The following is a 19,770-nucleotide window of genomic DNA, read 5'->3' as shown; positions in this document are numbered from 1 at the left end:
CAAACGGGTAAGAAAAGGTAGTATTGCCAGACCATACATGATCAAAACAGGGAGCGGAGGTGGTTCAGCTGCAAGAAGGTGTGAATGTCCGACTAAAGTTCAAATATATTAACAAAAGCGGGAGGAGAGGTCTTCGGATGAGAGTGGTTGAGAATTTCCAACCATAATCTATAAAATGCGGTGAAAAAAAAGGTGTGATAGAACACTAAAAGGTGGAGCGGAAGTGTTCGGCTGCAAGAAGGTGTGAATGTCCGACTATATTTGGTGAAAAGCAGGTGAAGCAAGGTCTGAATGCCCAACCTTACATCATCAAAAGCGAGATCAGAGGTGTTTGGCTGCATGAAGGCCATAGTTTGCCAAAAGCGGGTAAGCTGCGAATGACCAACTAAATATCAACAAAAGGTCTTCGGATGCAAGTGGGTGTGAATATCCCACCAAGTATGGTGGAGAGGAAGCTGTGAACAGCCGACCATAGTTGGCAAAAAACGGGTGAGAAAAGGAGCGAATGTCCAACCATACATGATCAAAACAGGGAGCGGAGGTGTTTGGCTGTGACAAGGTGTAAATGTCCGACCATAGTTGGTAAAAAGCGGGTAAGAAAAGGTTAAAATACCCGACTGTACACAATCAATAGCGGGAGCGGAGTTGTTTGGCTACAAGAAGGTGTGAAAGTCCGACCACGGTTTGTAAAAAGCGGGTAAGAAAAGGTTCGAATGCCCGAATATATACCATCAAAAGTGGAAGTGGATGTGTTCGGCTGCAAGAAGGTGTGAACGTCCGACCAAAGTTTGTAAAAAGCAGTTAAGAAAAGGTTCGAATATCCAACCAAACATAATCAAAAGCGGGAGCAGAGCTGTTCGACTGCAAGTAGGTGTGAATGTCAGATCATAATTTGCAAAAAGCTGATGAGAAAGGGTGAGAATGCCCGGCTATACACCATCAAATGTGGGAGCGGAAGTGTTCGGCTGTGAGTAGGTGTGAATGTCCAACCATAATTGCTGAAAAATGTGTTAGAAGAGACTAGAATGCCGGACAAGACATTATCAAATGCGGGAGCGGAGTTGTTCGGCTGTGAGTAGGTGTGAATCTCCGAGCATAGTTTGTAAAAAGGGGGTAAGAATAGGTTCGAATGCCCGAACATACACTATCAAAACAGGGAGCTGAGGTGGCTCAGCTGCAAGGTGTGAATGTCTGACTATAGTTTGTAAATAAGGTGCGAATGCCCAACAATGTATAATCAAAAGAGGGAGCGGAGGTTTTCGGCTACAAGAAGGTTTGAATGTCCGACCATAGTTTGTAAAAAGCGGGTAAGAAAAGGTTCAAATGCCTGACTATACACCATCAAAAGCGAGAGCAGAGGTGTTCCGCTGTAAGACGGTGTGAATGTCCGACCATATTTGGTAAAAAGCGGGTAAGAAAAGGTTAAAATACCCGACTGTACACAATCAATAGCGGGAGAGGAGGTGTTCAGCTGCAAGAAGGTTTGAATGTCCACCCATAATTACTGAAAAATGGGTAAGAAAAGGTGCGAATGCCAAACCATACATTATCAAAAGCAGGTGTGAATGTCAGATCATAATTTGCAAAAAGCTGATGAGAAAGGGTGAGAATGCCCGACTATACACCATCAAATGCGGGAGCGGAGTTGTTCGGCTGTGAGTAAGTGTGAATCTCCGACCATAATTGCTGAAAAATGTGTTAGAAAAGGTAAGAATGCCCGTCCATACATCATCAAAAGCGGGAGAGGTGGTGTTCGGCTGCAAGTAGGTGTGAATGTCCAGCCATAATTACTAACAAACGGGTAAGAAAAGGTAGTATTGCCAGACCATACATGATCAAAACAGGGAGCGGAGGTGGTTCAGCTGCAAGAAGGTGTGAATGTCCGACTAAAGTTCAAATATATTAACAAAAGCGGGAGGAGAGGTCTTCGGATGAGAGTGGTTGAGAATTTCCAACCATAATCTATAAAATGCGGTGAAAAAAAAGGTGTGATAGAACACTAAAAGGTGGAGCGGAAGTGTTCGGCTGCAAGAAGGTGTGAATGTCCGACTATATTTGGTGAAAAGCAGGTGAAGCAAGGTCTGAATGCCCAACCTTACATCATCAAAAGCGAGATCAGAGGTGTTTGGCTGCATGAAGGCCATAGTTTGCCAAAAGCGGGTAAGCTGCGAATGACCAACTAAATATCAACAAAAGGTCTTCGGATGCAAGTGGGTGTGAATATCCCACCAAGTATGGTGGAGAGGAAGCTGTGAACAGCCGACCATAGTTGGCAAAAAACGGGTGAGAAAAGGAGCGAATGTCCAACCATACATGATCAAAACAGGGAGCGGAGGTGTTTGGCTGTGACAAGGTGTGAATGTCCACAAAAATTAATGAAAAGCGGGCAACAAGTAGGTTTGAATGCCCAACCATACATCATCAAAAGCAGGAGTGGATGTGTTCGGCTACAAGAAGGTTTGAATGTCCGAGCATAGTTTGTAAAAAGCGGGTAAGAAAAGGTTCGAATGCCCAAACATACAACATCAAAAGAGGGAGCGGAGATGTTCCGCTGTAAGAAGGTGTGAATGTCCGACCATAGTTGGTAAAAAACGGGTAAGAAAAGGTTAAAATACCCGACTTTACACAATCAATAGCGGGAGCGGATGTGTTTGGCTACAAGAATGTGTGACAGTCCGACCATGGTTTGTAAAAAACGGGTAAGAAAAGGTGCGAATGCCCGACAATGTATGATCAAAAGAGGGAGCGGAGGTTTTCGGCTACAAGAAGGTTTGAATGTCCGACCATAGTTTGTAAAAAGCGGGAAAGAAAAGGTTCAAATGCCTGACTATACACCATCAAAAGCGGGAGCGGAGGTGTTCGGCTACAAGAAGGTGTGAAAGTTCAACCATGGTTTGTAAAAAGCTGCTAAGAAAAGGTTCGAATGCCCGAATATATACCATCAAAAGCGGAAGCGGAGGTGTTCGGCTGCAAGAAGATGTGAACGTCCGACCAAAGTTTGCAAAAAGCAGTTAAGAAAAGGTTCGAATGCCCGAATATATACAATCAAAAGCGAGAGCAGAGCTGTTCGACTGCAAGTAGGTGTGAATGTCCAGCCATAATTACTCACAAATGGGTAAGAAAAGGTAGTATTGCCAGACCATACATGATCAAAACAGGGAGCTGAGGTGGTTCAGCTGCAAGATGTGAATGTCTGACTATAGTTTGTAAAAAGCGGGTAAGACAAGGTGCGAATGCCCGACAATGTATGATCAAAAGAGGGAATGGAGGTCTTCGGCTGCAAGGTCTGAATGTCTAACCATAATTTCTAAAAACCGGGTAAGAAAAGGCTCGAAAGCGCGACTATACACAATCAAAAGCGGGAGCGGGAGGTTTTCAGCTGCAAATCCTTCACTCAAACCAAGTGAAAACTGCTTTGTCCTTCATATTTATCAATGTCTACATTGACTTCAACAAAGAACAACACTGGATTTTGCAGTAGAAGAAAGAGCATCACTGAAGGATCAGTAATCCGAGAATAAGCTTATTTTCATACGTTCTGCATGATTTGGGATTTTATGTATAAAATGAATTCCTTCACTCAAACCAAGTTAAAACTGCTTTGTCCTTCATATTTATCAATGTCTAGATCGACTTCAACAAAGAACAACATTGTATTTTGCAGTAGAAGAAAAAGCAACACTGAAGGATCAGGAATCCGAGAATAAGCTTCTTTTCATACGTTTTGAATGATTTGGGATTTTATGTATAAAATGAATTCCTTCACTCAAACCAAGTGAAAACTGCTTTGTCCTTCATATTTATCAATGTCTAGATTTACTTCAACAAAGAACAACATTGTATTTTGCAGTAGTAGAAAGAGCAACACTTGAAGGAACAGGAATCCGAGAATAAGCTTATTTTCATACGTTTTGCATGATTTGGGATTTTATGTATAAAATGAATTCCTTTACTCAAACTATGTTAAAACTACTTTGTCCTTCATATTTATCAATGTCTAGATTGACTTCAACAAAGAACAACATTGTATTTTGCAGTAGAAGAAATAGCAACACTGAAGGATCAGGAATCCGAAAACACGCTTATTTTCATACGTTCTGCTTGATTTGGGATTTTGCTATAAAATTATTTCCTTCACTCAAACAAAGTGGAAACTGCTTTGTCCTTCATATTTATCAATGTCTATATCGATTTCAACAAAGAACAAGGCTGTATTTTGCAGTATAGGAAAGAGTATAGGAAAGAGGAGGATCAGGAATCCGAGAATAAGCTTACTTTCATGAGTCCTGCACGATTTCGGATTTTCCTATAAAATTAATTGCTTTGCTCAAACCAAGTTAAAATTGCTTTGTCCTTCATAGTTATCCGTGTCTAAAATGTATCAAGCATAAAGTTCCTCATATTACCCTGAATGAGAAAGAAGCATCCCTTAGGTTGAGCAATACGTTCCTTTTGCGGAGTTATGCATGATTTCGGATTTTGCTATAAAATTCATTCCTTCACACCTTTTTTTTTTCACCGCATTTTATAGATTATGGTTGGAAATTTCAACCACTCTAATCCGAAGACCTCTCCTCCCACTTTTGTTAATATATTTGAACTTTAGTTGGACATTCACCCCTTTTTGCAGCTAAACCACCTCCGCTCCCTGTTTTGATCATGTATGGTCTGGCAATACTACATTTTCTTACCCGTTTGTGAGTAATTATGGCTGGATATTCACACCTACTTGCAGCTGAACACAATCTCTCTCGCTTTTAATTATGTTTGGATATTCGAACCTTTCTTTACTGCTTTTTGCCAACTTTGGTCGGACGTTCACACCTTCTTGCAGCCGAACACCTCCGCTTCCGCTTTTGATGGTATATATTCGGGCATTCGAACCTTTTCTTAGCAGCTTTTTACAAACCATGGTTGGACTTTCACACCTTCTTGTAGCCGAACAACTCCGCTCCCGCTATTGATTGTGTACAGTCGGGTATTTTAACCTTTTCTTACCCGCTTTTTACAAACTTTGGTCGGACGTTCACACCTTCTTGCAGCCGAACACATCCACTTCCACTTTTGATGGTATATATTCGGGCATTCGAACCTTTTCTTACCCGCTTTTTACAAACCGTGGTCGGACTTTCACACCTTCTTGTAGCCAAACAACTCCGCTCCCGCTATTGATTGTGTACAGTCGGGTATTTTAACCTTTTCTTACCCGCTTTTTACCAACTATGGTCGGACATTTACACCTTCTTACAGCGGAACACCTCCGCTCCCTCTTTTGATGGTCTATGTTCGGGCATTCGAACCTTTTCTTACCCGCTTTTTACAAACTATGGTCGGACATTCAAACTTTCTTGTAGCCGAACACATCCACTCCTGCTTTTGATGATGTATGGTTGGGCATTTTCACCTTTTCTTACCCATTTTTCAGTAATTATGGGTGGACATTCACACCTTCTTGCAGCTGAACAACTCCTCTCCCGCTTATGATCATGTACGGTTTGATATTTGAAAATTTTCTTTCATGTTTTAAAGCAATTATTGATGGACATTCAAATCTTCTTGTAGCCGAACACATCCACTCCTGCTTTTGATGATGTATGGTAAGCTTTTCTTACCCGCTTTTTACAAACTATGGTCGGACATTCAAACCTTCTTGTAGCCAAAACCCTCCGCTCCCTCTTTTGATCATACATTGTTGGGCATTCGCACCTTATCTTACCCGCTTTTTACAAACTATAGTCAGACATTCATACCTTGCAGCTGAACCACCTCCGCTCCCTGTTTTGATCATGTATGGTCTGGCAATACTACCTTTTCTTACCCGTTTGTGAGTAATTAATCCCAAAATATTGAGCATAAAATAAGTCTTTATGCTGATGATGTATTACTTTTCCTTCAGAACTCACAGACGTCTCTCAGTCACACGATCACACTCATAAATAAATTCTCAGCACTTTCTGACTACTCTATCAACTGGTCTAAGACCACAGTTCTGCCCATTAACTGTAGGGTCCATAATATACCTGCGATCACTTTACAGTCAGGAAATATTAGATATTTAGGCATAAACATTTCCTCCAGGCTCTCAGAGCTAACAAAGCTAAATTATGTGCAATTATTAAAGACAGTAGAGGACGATCTCTCGTTGGAAGTCCTTACCTATATCACTTATGGGGAGAGTTACATCCATTAAAATGATGATACTACCAAAAGTTAACTATTTGTTCTCAATGATCCCCATAAAACCATCTGCTACTTGGTTTAAGTCACTAGATTCATGCATCTCCAAATTTCTGTGGAAAAACAAACCACCACGTATTAGTTTAAAAACCCTACAGAAGACCAAGGACAGTGGTGGATTAGATTTACCTCATTTTCAGCACTATTCCTTAGACAATAGGTTACAATATATATCAAAATGGTTTAAACCTTGTTGTTGTCACAGTTCCCAGAGACGTTGTAATCGTTGAGGATTCTATATTCACCCCCTCATTAGAGGCACGTAATGCAGATTGATGACACTGAATCTTCTTCTCTGTTCATTGCTGGCATCATTCCCAGCATCGTAAGTGTTCGTGGCATTGTTAGCCTCTTCTTCTGGATCTTGATATCGAGAATCCTTTTGTATTTCTGGTTTGTCAGTCCTCTGTCTTCGTTCACCGGAGTCTTTGTCTTTTTGTCCTTGAGTTTGGTGATTTTTTCTTCTTTTGATGCCTTGACACAATGTGACAGGTGATACCACGTGGGAGATCCTGTAACTTGGATTGCTGTCCCTGTGCTGCGAAATGGCTGTGCTGCTCAAATGGTCTCTCCTTCATCATGGTTACATGCTGCCATTCCGACATCTCGCCATTCCGACATGGGTCTCCAATTGTCGGAATGGCGACACTTAATTTTTTATCAAACGTCCCACCATTCCGACACTTTTTTCCTCCTATGGTCGGAATGGCGGTATGTTTTTTGTTTTTTTTAACATACCGCCATTCCGACAGTTCCTTTTAATAGCCTATTTTTTACCCAAAACATTTTGCACTAATGATATGCCGGCGCAAATACGCCCTAAAGTTTGGCGCACAAGCTTTGCACATGCAGAGGCCACAGCCTCGCAAACAAACTTTAATAATCTATTATCAAAATCCCCTGAATTTCAAATATAAAAATACAGATATTAATATAACTCTGGCGAGACTGAAACTGATTAAGCAGAAATACAGTGTCAGTGAGCTGTCACAGCAGCCAGCTGGAGCGGAGCTCTCCACAGAGCCCATGCGTCTTTTGCACGCTGTCATCATATGCAAAAGTAATAATTGCAATTACAGATATCACGGCTACTGCACAGGACACAGTTGCGAGCACTCTGCCTTGCCTTGCCAATACAAGAAGATAGAAATGACAGCATAGAACGTATAAAACACAACAAAATGCAGTAAAAACGTTTATTCATGTTATTCACGTGATTTATGAGTACTCACTCCAATTTTGGGAAGCGCGGATGGGTTTTGCGCATTTGGCACAAACACACAGCCGCAACGGTTGTAGCTTTATACAGCCTGTTGATATCTTAAGGACCTAACTGGTCACACCTGGGACTAAATGTCATGTAGAGATTGTTTTTACATGACATTACAGCTGAACATATAGCTTTCATCCACAAACCAACGTGGGAGAGCCCGAAGACGCATGTGCCAGACGCACATAGGCATGCGTAAAACCAATTTTGACCACTTCATACTGTTTATTTGCTTTCTTTTAGTTAACTTTCGTTTCTTTTGGATTCTTGTGCGTGTTATGGAGCCGTTTTGGTCCATGTTTGTAAGCCTTTTTTTCCTGGATTAAATTTTCGGAAGTTGAAACAAGTGGCATTGGAGTGTGTGATTGAAAACCACCGCGGACTGCTTCTCCTCCTCCAGTTGCCGAGACTTTGTGTTTTTAATAACGCTTGTCTATAAACATGTTAAACATATAAATTGCATTAACAGAAAGAAGGGACTCACCTGTTGAGTAACACACATTTCCTTATACGGAAAGCCTTGTCGGAATGGTGGGACATTTGAACGTCAGAATAGCGGGATGTCGCAATGGTGGGATGTCGGAATGGTGGGACGTTTGCATGTCGGAATGGTGGTATGTCGGAATGGTGGTATGTCGGAATGGTGGGATGTCGGAATAGCGGGATGTCGGAATGGCGGGATTTCGGAATGGGTGTTGCCACCCCCTTCATCATATACACAGTTATTTATACATCACCTTCCACCATGAAGCGTTGTCCCTTTTTGTTTCTCTCTTTGTTCTTAAAATGCTGTTATGCATGTCTAAACCAATCCATTAAATTAGATCATTTTGGCAGTAAAGCGATCTACAATGTGCTTGGTCGCAAAGCTGCTCATCTGTGGTAAACAGCTCTTCAGAAAGGCATTCTTCAATTGATTTCACTAATTCTATGTAATAATTTTGTGATTTCCTACAAAACTACACTTCTTCTCCCATCTGTCTGAGTATTTAATATTGTCTGGGTCCCGTTAAAACATGTATTTTTCCCATCTAATTCCTTGTTTGCTTTAAAACAAGTATTCCCCATTTTCTATCCCTTCAGTAGCCAACCAGTTTGTATGGAGTACACTGGAGCAACTTGACTGATCAGTAAAACACTGCTTTTGTTGTCACCGCAAGGCTTCCCCCGTCGGTTGTTTCACTGAGACACTACTGAGTAACTATAACTCAACACAGTTTATACACATAACATTCATATACATACTAACAAACAAACAAACAATTATTTATCGCAATTTTCTCATCTCTGTTTGAACGTACACCCAGGTAAATATTCCTGTAGTCTTCTCATACCGACTATGGACCCATTCATTGTTTAACTTCACTGTTTTGCAAATCCTAATTGAATATTACACATTGACATTGAACTTTACTTGATAAGCAGGTCTTCATTGCATTCAGCAGCCTATATGTGAGCATCTATGTGTAAGCTGTTCTTCTTTGCATTTATCAGCAGCAAGCAATTCTTCATTGCACATGCATATGAAAATAGTAAAACAATTCCAATGCGTTAGCGAAACCTTCTATATCAGGAGTGTCCATCATGATGCTGGGAATAGAACCTCGTTCCCAGAATAGTTCAACCTTCATTACTCAACTGATCATAACTCCGCAATGAGCACATTTCAAAGTATCATTCCTCTACATATATTCAAAAATCTATGTGTAAATGTTTAATATTTCTTATATTTGTTGATGTCATTCTGTGTGCATGTGGCCTAAACCCAATCTCTGTGTGGCAATTTTAATTTAAACAAGTTGAACTCTGCCTCTGATCATTTAAAAAAGGTGTGTACCAATATCAACCTTTCTCAGGTAATTACTGATCCTACAAAACCAAAGAGATCCTTCAAGGTTGTCCCTGATTGGCTCAATCTTAACAAATCAAAGGTAGAAAATCCGCAGTATCTGAACTTGGTGTTAGTTATCACTGCTCAATAGCCTGTATCAGAATTGCAAAAATGAAAACATTAGGTCCACGCTTGGTATCCAGATCCTGAAACATCTCCATGAGCAGGCTTTTTTTTAACTGATCTGTTGAATAGTTATATGACACTGTTAAAATCCCAGATGAAGATCTAGCACTTGACCATTTTTGTAAATCTTCTAATTCCATAGTTGATAAACACGCCCCTTTTAAAAAGTATAGAACTTAGAACAGGTCTATCCCTGGCTTTCGGCAGAACTGTCTTCTTTACTTTTTTTTCCCCTTGTCCTGTTCAGCATTATGTCAGAAGAATTGTAGTCTGAATACCTATGATGCCAAACAGATTTGTTTTGCCAAGGGAAGTTTTATAAATGTAAAGCTCCCCTTGATGCCCATTTATTTATTTCTTTTTACAATATATGACATGAACTGAACTGAACCGGACCGGGGGACAAGGAAAGAAGAAGAGGAAAGAAGAGGAAACAGAAAAAAAATAGAAACAAAAACCAGACAACCAGCTGCTACACCTGTAAAAAACAAAACAGACAACAATCCATGGCCTATGAGGGGAATCCAGCCTTAGCGCCAAGAGGAGCACCTGAAAGCAGACAAGCAGAGAAAAAACAAGCACACAAACAAACAAAAACAAGCACAAGAAGCGGCAATCGCATACAACACAGCTGTGGATATAGATGACCTGAGACGACATGATAATACATCAACTGCTTAGTGACCATGCTACTGGACTAATGAATGTGTGTGTGTGTGTGTGTGTGTGAGAACATGCAACACCCATGGCACAGGACCTACATGATAACCGTGGTTAGTTATGAGTGTATAAGCGTACAGGGCCACAATCCACAGCCCCCCAAACAATCAGAAGCAGGCAGAGAGGGCCACAAGACCCAGGCCACCAGCAGCCCCCACAGAGCACAGAACCCAGGTAGCCCACCGCAGGGGCAACCACGCATCCACCCAGAAGACTGCAGAGGAAGCCCCCGGAAAGAGCCCCCATAAGCATAGGGCAGAGGCACTCCGGGAACCAGGGGCAACAGCCCACCGACCCCGCCAGGCCCCAGCCGCCCAGACATGGGCCGTGCACTGGACCTGGGCCCCAGGAGCCCGAGCGCCCCCAAACCCCCCGGCAGAGGCCCCACCCAATACCCAGGAGGGCCAAGCGCCCCAGACAGCCACAAAGTGGGTCAGCGCCTGCCCCAGCGCCCCTGGCCAAGTGCCCTGGGAGTCAAGACGTGCCCACAGGTGGGTGAAGTCGCGAGCAGTGGGGAGAGGCAACGCTGATGCCCCATCGGGAGAAACACAGGCAGGCCAGGCGACAGCAAGTCCCAGATCCAGGCCCAATCATTACCAAACACACTTTCACGTCCCATACATCCACACATCCACACATCCTACCTCCCTCGACTCTGCTGGGGTGTAGTGCAGCGGGCACACCAGGAGGCCAGCAACCCCCCAGCCACCACAGACCCCGAACCAGCAGAACAATTAATTAATCCTCCTGGCCCCTCCTGCCCCGAGCAGACACCAGGAAGCAGGGGTGTGCGAAGAAGACCCCTCCCCTCACCCTTCTGGCTCTTCAATATTTTCTAATAGTGAGCAATTAAAATTGAGGGGCAGCCAAACTTGTAGAACTGGGAGCGCGGCACTCTGGGCAGCCTACATACCCAAAGAGCCCCGCCCACCAGATGCCACTCAGTGTAACCACCCCCCAAGACCTAATGTGTGTGTGTGAGTGTGTTTGATAAGTACTAATGTCTAAGGTGTAATTAAAACAGGGGCAGGGAACTGCAGAGTGCAACCAAAGGGGACCACCTACGTGGCCCCATCCACTACACCCCACCGAACACACACGCCCCCAAAACCCTTCATGTGTGAGTGTGTGCTGTGTACAGGAGCCAGAAGGGAGAGGGGTATGGGGATATATACCGGGGGAGCTACTCTCCCCCAGAGAGGGCAGCCAGGGACTGGCTGCAATAGGCATCCCCGCTACCTGGGAGCCAGCAATGGGCAGGAGGGCCTGATGTCCACCAGGCTCGGGGCCTGCAGCGACCATATTCCGGGAGCTACTGTACCCCCAGAAGGTACCCATCCCGCCCCACCCCACTCAACCCAACCCCACCCCGGAGGACCTCTACAAAAAACAAACAAACAAACCACCCGGTCACACCAGTCGCAGCAGCCCGGGCCTGAGACCCACCATCACCCAGCAACCCACCACCACCACTATGTGATAAAACTAATCAGAGGGGACCAGAGAGAATGAAATTCAGCCAATTGATGTTTTGAGGAGGCAGACATTGTTTCCATGCTAATATAATCTAAAAGAAAATTTCTAAACTGGTTAATACACAGATTGTTCTTCGCTTTCCAGTTCATGAGAATAGTTTTCTTTGCGATACATAACACTGTGACAACCATGTGTGCTGAGTTAATTTCCATGTTGATGTTGTCTAAGTCACCCAGTATGCACAGTGTGGGGCATGCAGGGATGCTACACTTTAGCCATGTTGATAGGTCCTCACAGACTTCAAGCCAGAACTTCTGGACAGGCGCAGAAAACCACAAAGCGTGTACATAATCATCAGGTGTGTTATCTGTGCAATGTGAGCAGATGTTTGAGTGTGTTAGACCCATCCTGAACATCCTTTGTCCTGTATAGTGTGTTCTATGAAGGATTTTGTATTGTATGAGCTGTAAATTAGGATTTCGAGTCTTTATGAAGGTGTTCAAACATATTTGTGGTTAGAAGCTATGACCAGAACTGATGGATAAATCTGCCTCCCATTTTGAGGATGGAAGAGACATTGTGTCATCTATCTTAGACAATAATTTATATATTTTTGATAGTAGTTTTGGGGTACAGATGCTTAGAAATTCTGCTACCCTAGTCGGGGGTTGTAAGTCTGGTTGGTGGAGGATATATCCATCCATCCATCCATCATCTGCCGCTTATCCGGGGGTCGGGTCGCGGGGGCAGCAGCTTGAGCAGAGAAACCCAGACGTCTCTGTCCCCGGCCACTTCCTCCAGCTCTTCCGGGGGGACCCCGAGGCGTTCCCAGGCCAGCCGAGAGACATAGTCTCTCCAACGTGTCCTGGGTCTCCCCCGGGGTCTCCTCCCAGTGGGACGTGCCCGGAACACCTCCCCAGGGAGGCGCCCAGGGGGCATCCTAACCAGATGCCCGAGCCACCTCATCTGACTCCTGTCAATGCGGAGGAGCAGCGGTTCTACTCCGAGCCCCTCCCGGATGACTGAGCTTCTCACCCTATCTCTAAGGGAGAGCCCAGACACCCTGCGGAGGAAACCCATTTCGGCCGCTTGTATTCGCGATCTTGTTCTTTCGGTCACTACCCACAACTCGTGACCATAGGTGAGGATGGGAACGTAGATTGACCAGTAAGTAGAGGCACCGGTCATACAGAGACCGAACGGCCCCTATCAAGGGGTCCGGCACTCCATATTCCCGGAGCACCCCCCACAGGACTCCACGAGGGACACGGTCGAACGCTTTCTCCAAGTCCACAAAACACATGTAGACTGGTTGGGCGAACTCCCATGCACCCTCCAGGATCCTGCCGAGGGTATAGAGCTGGTCCACTGTTCCACGGCCAGGACGAAAGCCACACTGCATCTCCTGAATCCGAGGCTCGATTATCCGACGGATCCTCCTCTCCAATACCCCCGAATAGACCTTACCAGGGAGGCTGAGGAGTGTGATACCCCTATAGTTGGAACACACCCTCCGGTCCCCCTTTTTAAAGAGGGGGACCACCACCCCAATCTGCCAGTCCAGAGGCACTGTCCCCGATGTCCACGCGATACTGCAGAGGCGTGTCAGCCAAGACAGCCCTACAACATCCAGAGCCTTGAGAAACTCAGGACGGACCTCATCCACCCCCGGGGCCTTGCCACCAAGGAACTTTTTAACCACCTCGGCAACCTCAGCCCCAGAAATGGGAGGCCCCGTCTCCGAGCTCTCCGACTCTGCCTCTTCCGAGCACGTGTTGGTAGGATTGAGGAGTTCCTCGAAGTACTCCCCCCACCGACTCACAACATCCCTAGTTGAGGTCAGCAAAGCCCCGTCCGCACTGTAAACAGTGTTGACTGTGAGCCGCTTCCCCCCCCTGAGATGCCGGATGGTGGACCAGAATCTTTTCGAGGCCGTCCGGAAATCGTTCTCCATGGTCTCACCGAACTCCTCCCAGGCCCGAGTTTTTGCCTCAGCAACCGCCGAAGCCGTGGCCCGTCTGGCCCGTCGGTACCTATCAGCTTCTTCCAGGGTCCCACTGGCCAAAAAGGCCCGATAGGACTCCTTCTTCAGCTTGACGGCTTCCCTCACCACTGGTGTCCACCAGCAGGTTCGAGGGTTGCCGCCACGACAGGCACCGACCACCTTACGGCCACAACTCCGACCAGCTGCCTTGGCAATGGAGTCACGGAACATGGCCCATTCAATGTCCCCCACCTCAAATATGGTTGAAGCTCTGCCGGAGGTGGGAGTTAAAGCTCCTTCTGACGGGGGATTCTGACAAACGCTCCCAGCAGACCCTCACAATACGTTTGGGCCTGCCAGGTCTGATCGGCATCCTCCCCCACCAGCGGAGCCAACTCACCACCAGGTGGTGATCAGTTGACAGCTCCGCCCCTCTCTTCACCCGAGTGTCCAGGACATACGGCCGCAAGTCCGATGATACAACCACAAAGTCGATCATCGAACTGCGGCCAAGGGTGTCCTGGTGCCAAGTGCACATATGGACACCCTTATGCCTGAACATGGTGTTCGTTATGGACAGTCTATGACTGGCACAGAAGTCCAACAACATAACACCACTCTGATTCAGATCGGGGGGGCCGTTCCTCCCAATCACACCCCTCCAGGTCTCACTGTCATTGCCCACGTGAGCATTGAAGTCCCCCAGCAGAATGAGGGAGTCTCCGGTAGGAGCATTCTCCAGTGCCTCCCCCAGAGACTCCAAAAAGAGTAGGTACTCTGAACTGCTGTTTGGCGCATAGGCACAAACAACAGTCAGGACTCGTCCCCCCACCCAAGGCGGAGGGAGGCTACCCTCTCGTTCACTGGGGTAAACCCCAATGTACTGGCACACAGCCGGGGGGGCAATAAGTATGCCCACACCTGCTCTGCGCCTCTCACCACGGGCAACTCCAGAGTGGAAGAGAGTCCAACCCCTCTCAAGAGTACTGGTTCCAGATCCCAAGCCGTGCGTCGAGGTGAGTCCGACTATATCTAACGGTCTGATGAAGTTTCAACAATAAACAACAAACTTTGTATTATGAGAAAGAACCAGACTCATTCTTTAGGAATCCGAAAATAAGCTCTATTTTACGAGTTATGCACGAATTCGGATTCTCCTATAAAACGAATTCCTTAACTCAAACCAAGTTAAGACTGCTTTGTCCTTCATATTTATTCATGTCTAATCAAGTTTCAATGATAAACAACGTTGTACTTTGTAGAATGAGAAAGAACTTCTTCAGCAATAAGCATCTCTCGACAAATGACGAAATACAGATTTTGCTATAAAATTAATTGCTATCAGCCTGACTTAAAACTGTTTGTCTTCCTTATTTATCCACTTCAAATCAAGTTTCAACAATTAAAAATTTTTTGTAGTTTGAGAAAGAACAACTTAATCTTGAGCAATCAGTATAAAAAGAAGGTAAGCAAAGGTGCGAATGTCAAACCATACATGATCAAAACAGGGAGCGGAGGTGTTTGGCTGAGACAAGGTGTGAATGTCCACCCATAATTAATGAAAAGCGGGCAACAAGTAGGTTCGAATGCCCAACCATACATCATCAAAAGCAAGAGTGGATATGTTCAGCTACAAGAAGGTTTGAACGTCTGACCATAGTTTGTAAAAAGCGGGTAAGAAAAGGTTCGAATGCCCGAACATACACCATCAAAGGAGGGAGCGGAGGTGTTCCGCTGTAAGAAGGTGTGAATGTCCGACCATAGTTGGTAAAAAAACGGGTAAGAAAAGGTTAAAATACCCGACTGTACACAATCAGCAGCGGGTGCGGAGTTGTTCGGCTACTAAAAGGTGTGAAAGTCCAACCATGGTTTGTAAAAAGCGGGTAAGAAAAGGTGCGAATGCCCGAAAATGTATGATCAAAAGAGGGAGCGGAGGTGTTCGGCTGCAAGAAGGTGTGAATGTACACCCATAATTAATGAAAAATGGGTAAGAAAAGGTGCGAATGCCCAACTATACATAATCAAAAGCAGGAGTGGATGTGTTCGGCTCCAAGAAGGGTTGAATGTCTGACCATAGTTTATAAAAAGCAGGTAAGAAAAGGTTTGACTGCCCGAACATACACCATCAAAAGAGGGAGCGGAGGGGTTCCGCTGTAAGAAGGTGTGAATGTCCGACCATAGTTGGTAAAAAGCGGGTAAGAAAAGGTTAAAATACCCGACTGTACACAATCAATAGCGGGAGCGGAGTTGTTCGGCTACTAAAAGATGTGAAAGTCCGACTATGGTTTGTAAAAAGCGGGTAAGAAAAGGTGCTAATGCCCGACAATGTATGATCAAAAGAGGGAGTGGAGGTTTTCGGCTGTAAGAAGGTCTGAATGTCCAACTATAATTTGTAAAAACCGGGTAAGAAAAGGCTTGAAAGCCCGACTATACACCATCATAAGCGGGAGAGGAGGTGTTCAGCTGTAAGAAGGTGTGAATGTCCACCCATAATTACTGAAAAATGTGTAAGAAAAGGTGCGAATGCCCAAACATACATCATCAAAAGCAGGAGTGGATGTGTTGGGCTACAAGAAGGTTTGAAAGTCCGACCATGGTTTGTAAAAAACGGGTAAGAAAAGGTGCGAATGCCCGACAATGTATATTCAAAAGAGGGAGCGGAAGTTTTTGGCTACAAGAAGGTTTGAATGTCCGACCATAGTTTGTAAAAAGCGGGTAAGAAAAGGTTCAAATGCCTGACAATACACCATCAAAAGCGTGAGCGGAGGTGTTCCGCTGTAAGACGGTGTGAATGTCCGACCATAGTTGGTAAAAAGCGGGTAAGAAAAGGTTAAAATACCCGACTGTACACAATCAATAGCGGGAGCAGAGTTGTTCGGCTACAAGAAGGTGTGAAAGTCCAACCATGGTTTGTAAAAAGCTGCTAAGAAAAGGTTCGAATGCCCGAATATATACCATCAAAAGCGGAAGCGGAGGTGTTCGGCTGCAAGAAGGTGTGAACGTCCGACCAAAGTTTGTAAAAAGCAGTTAAGAAAAGGTTCGAATATCCAACCAAACATAATCAAAAGCGGGAGCAGAGCTGTTCGACTGCAAGTAGGTGTGAATGTCCAGCCATAATTACTCACAAACGGGTAAAAAAAGGTAGTATTGCCAGACCATACATGATCAAAACAGGGAGCTGAGGTGTTTGGCTGTGACAAGGTGTGAATGTCCACCCAAAATTAATGAAAAGCGGGCAAAAAGTAGGTTTGAATGCCCAAGCATACATCATCAAAAGAAGGAGTGGATGTGTTCGGCTACAAGAAGGTTTGAATGTCCGAGCATAGTTTGTAAAAAGCGGGTAAGAAAAGGTTCGAATGCCCAAACAAACACCATCAAAAGAGGGAGCGGAGGTGTTTGGCTGTGACAAGGTGTGAATGTCCACCCAAAATTAATGAAAAGCGGGCAAAAAGTAGGTTTGAATGCCCAAGCATACATCATCAAAAGAAGGAGTGGATGTGTTCGGCTACAAGAAGGTGTGAAAGTCCAACCATGGTTTGTAAAAAGCTGGTAAGAAAAGGTTCGAATGCCCGAATATATACCATCAAAAGCGGAAGCGGAGGTGTTCGGCTGCAAGAAGGTGTGAACGTCCGACCAAAGTTTGTAAAAAGCAGTTAAGAAAAGGTTCGAATATCCAACCAAACAAAATCAAAAGCGGGAGCAGAGCTGTTCGACTGCAAGTAGGTGTGAATGTCCAGCCATAATTACTCACAAACGGGTAAGAAAAGGTAGTATTGCCAGACCATACATGATCAAAACAGGGAGCGGAGGTGGTTCAGCACCAAGGTGTGAATGTCTGACTATAGTTTGTAAAAAGCGGGTACGATAAGGTGCGAATGCCTGACAATGTATAATCAAAAGAGGGAGCAGAGGTTTTCGGCTACAAGAAGGTTTGAACGTCTGACCATAGTTTGTAAAAAGCGGGTAAGAAAAGGTTCGAATGCCCGAACATACACCATCAAAGGAGGGAGCGGAGGTGTTCCGCTGTAAGAAGGTGTGAATGTCCGACCATAGTTGGTAAAAAACGGGTAAGAAAAGGTTAAAATACCCGACTGTACACAATCAGTAGCGGGTGCGGAGTTGTTCGGCTACTAAAAGGTGTGAAAGTCCGACCATGGTTTGTAAAAAGCGGGTAAGAAAAGGTGCGAATGCCCGAAAATGCATGATCAAAAGAGGGAGCGGAGGTGTTTGGCTGCAAGAAGGTGTGAATGTACACCCATAATTACTGAAAAATGGGTAAGAAAAGGTGCGAATGCCCAAATATACATAATCAAAAGCAGGAGTGGATGTGTTCGGCTCCAAGAAGGGTTGAATGTCTGACCATAGTTTGTAAAAAGCAGGTAAGAAAAGGTTTGACTGCCCGAACATACACCATCAAAAGAGGGAGCGGAGGTGTTCCGCTGTAAGAAGGTGTGAATGTCCGACCATAGTTGGTAAAAAGCGGGTAAGAAAAGGTTAAAATACCCGACTGTACACAATCAATAGCGGGAGCGGAGTTGTTCGGCTACTAAAAGATGTGAAAGTCCGACTATGGTTTGTAAAAAGCGGGTAAGAAAAGGTGCTACTGCCCGACAATGTATGATCAAAAGAGGGAGCAGAGGTGTTCGGCTGCAAGAAGGTCTGAATGTCCAACCATAATTTGTATAAACCGGGAAGGAAAGTTTCGAAAGCCCGACTATACACCATCAAAAGCGGGAGCAGAGTGGTTCAGCTGCAAGAAGGTCTGAATGTCCATCAATAATTGCTTTAAAACATGAAAGAAAATTTTCGAATATCATCCGCACATGATCATAAGAAGGAGAGGAGGTGTTCAGCTGCAAGAAGGTGTGAATGTCCACCCATAATTCCTGAAAAATGGGTAAAAAAAGGTGCGAATGCCCAACCATACATTATCAAAAGCAGGTGTGAATGTCAGATCATAATTTGCAAAAAGCTGATGAGAAAGGGTGAGAATGCCCGACTATACACCATCAAATGCGGGAGCGGAGGTGTTCGGCTCTGAGTAGGTGTGAATGTCCGACCATAATTGCTGAAAAATGTGTTCGAAAAGGAAAGAATGCCGGACCATACATCATCAAAAGCGAGAGAGGTGGTGTTCGGCTGCAAAAAGGTGTAAATGTTCGACTAAAGTTTGTAAAAAGCGGGTAAGACATGGTGCGAATGCCTGACAAGGTATGATCAAAAGCAGGAGCGGAGGTGTTCAGCTGCAAGAAAGTCTAAATGTCCATCAATAATTGCTAGAAAACATGAAAGAAAATTTTCGAAAATCAAACCGCACATGATCATAAGTGGGAGAGGAGGTGTTCAGCTGCAAGAAGGTGTGAATGTCCACCCATTATTCCTGACAAATGGGTAAGAAAAGGTGCGAATGCCAAACCATACATTATCAAAAGCAGGTGTGAATGTCAGATCATAATTTCGGATAATTCGGATTAGAGTGGTTGAAATTTCCAACCATAATCTATAAAATGCGGTGAAAAAAAAAAGGTGTGAAGGAATGAATTTTATAGCAAAATCCGAAATCATGCATAACTCCGCAAAAGGAACGTATTGCTCAACCAAAGGGATTCTCATTCAGGGTAATATGAGGAACTTTATGCTTGATACATTTTAGACACGGATAACTATGAAGGACAAAGCAATTTTAACTTGGTTTGAGCAAAGCAATTCATTTTATAGGAAAATCCGAAATCGTGCAGGACTCATGAAAGTAAGCTTATTCTCGGATTCCTGATCCTCCAGTGTTGCTCTTTCCTATACTGCAAAATACAGCCTTGTTCTTTGTTGAAATCGATATAGACATTGATAAATATGAAGGACAAAGCAGTTTCCACTTTGTTTGAGTGAAGGAAATAATTTTATAGCAAAATCCCAAATCAAGCAGAACGTATGAAAATAAGCGTGTTTTCGGATTCCTGATCCTTCAGTTTTGCTATTTCTTCTACTGCAAAATACAGCCTTGTTCTTTGTTGAAATCGATATAGACATTGATAAATATGAAGGACAAAGCAGTTTCCACTTTGTTTG

Source organism: Leuresthes tenuis, unplaced genomic scaffold (genome assembly GCF_036924035.1).
Source record: "Leuresthes tenuis unplaced genomic scaffold, fLeuTen1.0.hap1 SCAF_92, whole genome shotgun sequence".
Taxonomy (NCBI): Eukaryota; Metazoa; Chordata; class Actinopteri; order Atheriniformes; family Atherinopsidae; genus Leuresthes; species Leuresthes tenuis.
This window is presented reverse-complemented; position numbering follows the sequence as displayed.